This window comes from Hyaena hyaena, unplaced genomic scaffold (genome assembly GCF_003009895.1).
Source record: "Hyaena hyaena isolate Hyena2069 unplaced genomic scaffold, ASM300989v1 scaffold_19, whole genome shotgun sequence".
NCBI lineage: Eukaryota > Metazoa > Chordata > Mammalia > Carnivora > Hyaenidae > Hyaena > Hyaena hyaena.
In genome coordinates, this window is record NW_024080651.1 from 6286953 (window position 1) to 6294141 (window position 7189).

The window sequence follows — 7189 nt, forward strand, 5'->3', positions numbered from 1 at the left end:
TCGTCCCTTCCTGTTACCTCGACGATGCAGTTTAGGTGGCCATGAAGTCATCCATGAATTTCTGTACCTCCCTGACTGCCCCGTGGCTCTAATGGGCCGTAACCTACTAGGAAAACTACAGGCCCAGATCACTTTCAACTCCCAGGGATGGGCTGCTCTGACCTTCCGAAAACCAGAGGCAAAAATTATGACTCTCACCATTCCCCAGGGAGAAGAATGGCGTCTCTATAGCCTCAAGGAAAAACCGCAATTGGTGCCTGAGCTTCCTTTTAAGGTCCCAGGGGTGTGGGCTGAAGATAACCCACCAGGACTGGCACAAAACATACCCCCTGTGGTTGTTGAACTAAAGCCTGGGGCAGAGCCCACCCGCCAGAGACAGTACTTCGTCCCTCGCAAGGCACAGGTAGGGATCCAAAAGCACCTGGAAAGACTTTTAAAGTATGGGATCTCAGGCCGTGTCAGTTGCCCTGGAACACACCCCTCTTGCCTGTTCAAAAACCAGGCACAGATGATTACCGGCCAGTTCAGGACCTGAGAGTAGTAAACCAGGTGACTGTCACCATACACCCAGTGGTCCCGAACCCCTATACACTTTTGGGGCTCATTCCTGCTGAAGCCACTTTCTTCACCTGTTTGGACCTTAAGGATGCCTTTTTCTGCATCCGCCTGGCCCCTCAGAGCCAAATTGATTTTTGCCTTCCAATGGGAGGACCCTAAAAATGGTGACAGGGGCCAATTAACCCGGACTAGGTTACCTCAAGGGTTCAAAAACTCCCCAACCATTTTTGGCACTGCATTAGCCTCTGACTTAGAAGCCTTCCCAGCAGATCAATATGACTGTGTCCTGCTTCAGTACGTGGATGACTTGCTATTAACTGGGAAGTCCCGGGAGGGTTACATGGAAGGGACTCGGCAGCTCCTTACCCTCCTATGGAAAGCTGGCTACAAGGTCTCAAGAAAAAAGGCCCAGATCTGTCAAGAAAGGGTTAAATATCTTGGCTTCCACTTATCTCAGGGGCAGCGTCAGCTCGGCCCAGAGAGAAAGCAGGCTGATTGTTCTATCCCGACTCCCACAACCCGGCGCCAGGTTCGAGAGTTTCTCGGGGCTGCAGGTTTCTGTAGGATCTGGATACCTAACTTTTCAGTCCTGGCAAAACCCCTCTGTGAGGCTACAAAGGGGGGAGAAAGGGAACCCCTGATATAGGAGTCAGTACAGCAAAAGGCTTTCGAGGAAATAAAGCGTGCGCTTACTAATGCGCCTGGTTTAGGGCTCCCAGACATGACCAAGCCCTTCTTTCTGTATGTCCATGAGTGCAATGGTATTGCAGTGGGAGTGCCGACTCAGGTGTTGGGATCATGGCATCGCCCGGTGGCATAGCTCTCCAAGCAACTTGACTCTGTGGCCCAAGGCTGGCCCCCCTGCCTACGGGCACTAGCAGCCTCAGCCCTTTTAGTGTCTGAGGCTGACAAGTTAGCTATGGGACAGGAATTAACAGTTCGAGTGCCACACTCGGTATTAACATTAATGGAATACAAAGGACAATACTGGCTCACCAACGCCAGGATGGTCAGGTATCAGGGAATGCTATGTGAGAACCCGCGCATTCACCTAGAAGTAGTACGGACCCTGAACCCTGCAACCCTATTGCCTATCGGGCCAGGCCAGCCAGACCATGACTGCATTGAAGTCATGGATGAGGTGTTCTCCAGCTGACCAGACTTGTGGGACCAGCCTCTCAAAGACCCCCATGCTGAATATTTCACTGACGGTAGCAGTTTTATAGAAAGGGGGGGAACGTCTTGCAGGATATTCCATGGTGACTCTAAACTCTGTCATTGAAGCAGAGGCCCTGCCAAAGAGGACTTCAGCACAAAAGGCAGAGCTAATTGCTTAACCCGAGCCCTCCAACTAACGACAGGGATACGTGTTAATATATACACAGACTCTAAATACGCCTTCACCACTCTCCACGTACATGGGGCCTTATATAAGGAGAAGGGTCTAATAAACTCAGGAGGAAAGAACATAAAATATGGTAAGGAGATCCTTGAACTCTTAGATGCCGTATGGGCCCCTAAAAGTGTGACAGTCATGCACTGCCGAGGACATCAAAGGGGGGAGACCACGGCTGCACTGGGAAACCGAAAGGCTGACCAAGAGGCAAAGCTAGCAGCTTCCAAAGGAGCCATAAAATCAGCGGCTTTAACTGCTGCACTGTTACCTAACCCACTGACAGAGTGGGACCCTAATTACTCACACCATGAAAGTACTTGGTTTAAGACTGAGAGTGGCAACTACCTCCCAGGTGGATGGTGGAAATTTGAAGATGGCCGAATAGCAATTCCTGAGGTCTTAGCTCCAGCCTCTGTTAAGCAGTTCCATCAGGAAACTCACATCGGCCGGACAGCCCTTGAAACAATGTTAAGTCAGTATTTTTACATCACTCGGCTCTCCAGCATAGCCCGAGTGGTATGTGAGCAATGTGAAACCTGTGCCCGAAACAACCCATGTCAGGGTCCCAAGGCCGTCCCTGGAGTACAGAGCGTTGGGGGAGCCCCCTTTGAAAATGTGATGGTGGACTTCACGGAGCTCCCCCGGGTTCGGGGATGTAAATACCTGTTGGTATTTGTATGTACTTTCTCAGGCTGGGTAGAAGCTTTCCCTACCCGAACAGAAAAGGCACATGAAGTGGCCCAACTCCTTCTCAAGGAAATTATCCCACGATTTGGGATCCCTATCACTATTGGTTCAGATAACGGGCCAGCGTTTGTAGCTGAGGCGGTGCAGCTAGTGGCAAAGGGGCTAAAGACAACCTGGAAGTTACACACGGCACACCGACCCCAGAGCTCTGGAAAGGTGGGACGAATGAACAGAACCTTGAAGCTACAATTAAGTAAACTGTGCCAGGAGACCCACCTGCACTGGGACCAGGTGTTGCCAATAGCCTTGTTAAGAATCAGGTGCAGCCCCAATAAGCAAACGGGGCTTTCCCTTTATGAAATCCTTTATGGGCGCCCTCCCCCAATTGTTAAGGGGATAAGGGGAGACTTAAATGAGATAGGCAATTTAACCCTAAGGCAGCGAATGCAGGCTCTGGGCTCTACTCTAGCCACTCTACACCGATGGGTTAAAGAATGATTGCCTGTGAGTCTGACCACAGATACTCACTCCTTTGAGCCAGGAGATGCTGTATGGGTAAAAGAGTGGAATGTCCAACCACTCAAACCGCTTTGGAGGGGCCCGTTTACTGTCATTTTGTCCACCCCTACTGCAGTAAAAGTAGCAGAAGTAGGTCCCTGGATTCACCACAGCAGAGTGAAGCCGGCATCCGGGGACTGGGAATGCATTCCTGATCCGTCCACACCGTGTAAGCTGACCATACGGAAGAAGCGAGCTGCCACGGCGGAGACTCCAACGGGAGACTACAGCCCTGCTTTAGTCACTCCGGAAGCTGACTAATCTATGCACGGCGGAAGCTTGAGGAATTGCCGGTCCGGAGAAATAAATAGACTGTCCTTATTTCTTACATCTGCCTCTTACCGTAATGCACTGTCACCCCTTGTCTCTCACTATTATTGCAATTTTTGCTTTACTTCTTGCTATTGGATTGGCAGAGGTTGCCCCAGCCATCTGGAAAGGTGGCGAAAGGTTTCTGTTAGCACTCACTTTTCTCTTGCGGGTAGGATGTTTTGTTGGTATTGGTTGTTTTTAACTTGGACTCCGCTTGCAAACCCGAATCTCTCATCATGCGATCCGTGCATTCGCATAACCAGGTCAGGCCAAGGAATCACCTGCACCCTATTGTACCATACCCATTTCTCATGCCAGGGAAAGGTCCAAGGGACATGCATACATAACAAGACCACCTATTCCATCTGCCATTGGGGAAGTCAATACACTTGCTCTGACCCACAGTACTCCCCAAATGAAGATTGGTTAGAAGTCCGATCTTACCAGGAAGAGGCGGCCTTAATTAGCCGGACACAAATTACAAACCCCAAGCGTCCGGTGTCAATACTGTTTCATGTGTGTGCGGTTATTGGTCTAGGCTCAAAAGCATCCGTTATACAGAAAAAACGGGTACTTGTCATGGAGGGTCCAAAAACTCTTGATATACCATGTGGAGGCTTAAATCGGGAGTGAAAATATCGCCTCAATGACAACTACATGTGTGAGGAAAATGGTTTATGTGCCTATACACCTGAGTTTCTATGTCCTAGTTGGAGCTGTGTTTCATGGGCCACTTGGGAAAAAAAAAAGGATGCAACAGCTCTCCTTCAAAAGGGGGCTGCTAGATCAGATTGTCAGTCAAAAGCCTGTAACCCTGTAAATTTTACTATCATTAATTTAGAAGACTACAAATGGCAATGGGGCATTCGAATTGGTATTCGAATTTATGGAAGAGGCAAAGACCCAGGGACTGTACTGTATTTTAAGAGGATCACTGCCACCCATCCAGCCACGTCCCACCAAGTTTTTCACTCCTTCTGCGAGGAAATAAGAAGTAGTCCCCTTCCCATTTCAGTCACAGCAAGGAATTTGTTTCCGGCCCTGGCAGAGACTATAGCCCAGACTCTGAAGATCTCTTCATGCTATGTATGTGGAGGGACCAACATGGGGGATCAATGGCCATGGGAGGCCAGAGAATTAGATCCCCTCGAGCCTTAGGATGGAACGAATTACCCCAGTTCTACAGCCGGGGTTTGGCTCCTGAAAACCTCAATCATTGGGAAGAACGGTCTTGCCCGATGGGGGAAACAGTTCATCATTCCTGTCGGAAACTTAACATGCCTGGGCCAAAGGGTTTATAATTCAACCACCTGGGAAACCCAATGGTGGGGGTCCCCAGGTCACCATGAGCCAAATCCTCACCCCTTGTTCAACTTCTCTCATCTCCGGGAGGCCTGGGACAACACAGACGCTGCCATCGAACGGCGGGCCCCAGGGGGACTATATTGGATATGTGGGAGAACAGCCTACACAGTACCCCCTTCAGGCTGGTCAGGGTCATGTGTGCTGGGAACTATCCGCCCATCCTTCTTCCTACTCCCACTTGCAGAAGGAGAACATCTGGGAGTTCAAATATATGGAGATAGGAAAGTTCAAAGAAAGCAGAGTGCCTTGCAAATTGGCAACTGGAAGGAAAATGAATGGCCTCCCGAACGAATGAATAATTCATTATTACGGCCCTGCTACGTGGGCCGAGGATGGGTCTTGGGGCTACCGCACCCCCATTTATATGCTAAACCGCATAATTAGGCTACAAGCAGTTGTAGAAATTATAACCAATGAAACTGCTAGGGCTCTTAATTTACTTGCTAAGCAGCAAACCAAAATGCGCAATGCCATCTACCAAAATCGCCTGGCCTTAGATTACCTGCTTGCTTCTGAGGGTGGTGGTTGTGGAAAATTCAACCTGAGCAACTGCTGCCTACAGATAGATGATGAGGGAAAAGTCATAGAGGAGATCACAGATCGAATGAGAAAAGTTGCTCATGTCCCAGTCCAAACCTGGAATGGTTGGAACCCCAGAGAGTTATTTGGAGGATGTTTTTCATCTTTCGGGGGATTCAAAACCCTCATAGGTCTTGTCCTCCTAATTCTGGGAGGATGTTTGATCGTACCCTGCTTGGCTCCATTGATTAAACGATCAGTCTCCAGTCTCAATGAGACTATAGTTGAGAAAAAAACGGCTGCTCATGTAATGATGTTATGGAAATATAAACCTCTAAGCCAGGATGATGCTCTATGACCCAAAAAAGAGAGGTCAGAGCATCAAAGGGGAGAATGTGGTAAGAACCCATCCCTAAGGAGAAAGAAAAAATTGAAGAAGAGAGAAGACTTCAAGGTCACCTAGATATGAGTCCAGCTGCCTACATCCCCCATGTTCTTGTAAACTGAAACAACTTAATCAGACTACATGTTTATGTGTATTACCATATATGGGAGACAAAGAAATAGAAAATGCATAAAAAAACCTTATGCCATATGATGTGGGCCGCTCAGTTCTTTTGGGTACGAACCCAACTGAGCGGTGCCAGCATAATAAAGTTGCTTCCTGGAAAGACAAGTCTCGGTGTCACGACTCTCTGAGCGAGAATCCTGCAACATGGTAGGGTCCCCTCCTTAAGGAAAGGAAAAAAAAAACCCTCCAAGCAACCTGGAGAATCCTGCTATGTAACTTGGGGGCTGCCATCTGGGATTCGGAGATGGCGTGTTTCCACCTCCTTTGCCACTGGGAATGAGAACCTCGGGGCGCCGGGAGAAGCAGTTTCACCTGGCACTGAGGGGCCTAGACAAACTAAACCAAAGACTCAACCAGCTTTTCTGCTTCTGTACAAGTGCTTGCACTACGGGAAACTAAAACCTAACTAGCTCCTTCTGCTCCTGTACCATTGCTTAAGGCTTGAGTTTCAGCTTCCCCGGAACTATCAGGCAGCTGCACACTGCCCAAGGCCGAAGAAACTGCCCACCACATCACTCCACCACACTACCTTGGCAACACCCAATCAGGAAAGGCCAGCAACCACCCTCCGCCTTACTGAAGGAGGGGCCTAGGGAGAGAGACGTTAACCTGTTAGTCGCTGAACAAGACCCTAGACTCGCTCTATGATTGGCTAAATTCAAAGGTATCCTAAATGTTGTGATTGGATCCCGCCAAAAACCTGATGGCGGGAACCAATCAAATGTGGTATATGTTCACATTTAAATATCAACCAATGACAAACCTGTAACCACAGAGATCCCCTGTCCCTCCCCATGACTTGTTTGCTCCTGTCTATAAAAAGGCTGCAAAGACTTTGTTCGGGGCCTGTCAGCGTCACCGGCGACGAGTGCGCGGAGGCCCAGTTTTAAACCTGCAAATAAACGACCCTTGCCAATTGGCTTTGACTCTGGTCTCTGGTAGTCTGTTTTTGGGGTCCCCCGAATTCTGGGCGTTTCAGCACCAGTGGACCACTCTATCTGCAGGAAATTAGCCCTCCTGGCACGTGGGGGTGAGGACCCCATGTGTGCCAATGGAACCTGTGAGGCTCAGGAACCAGCCCAGGGAGCGTCTGTCACGCTAGTAAGAACCTGGGTTCATTTCAGCAGACCTGCCCATAAGAGGCAGAAGGGGAGCCTGATCACCTCCCAGAGTTGCACTAGTAGTTCCACAAGGGAAAAGGAATGAAGCTGCAATTCTCAGGT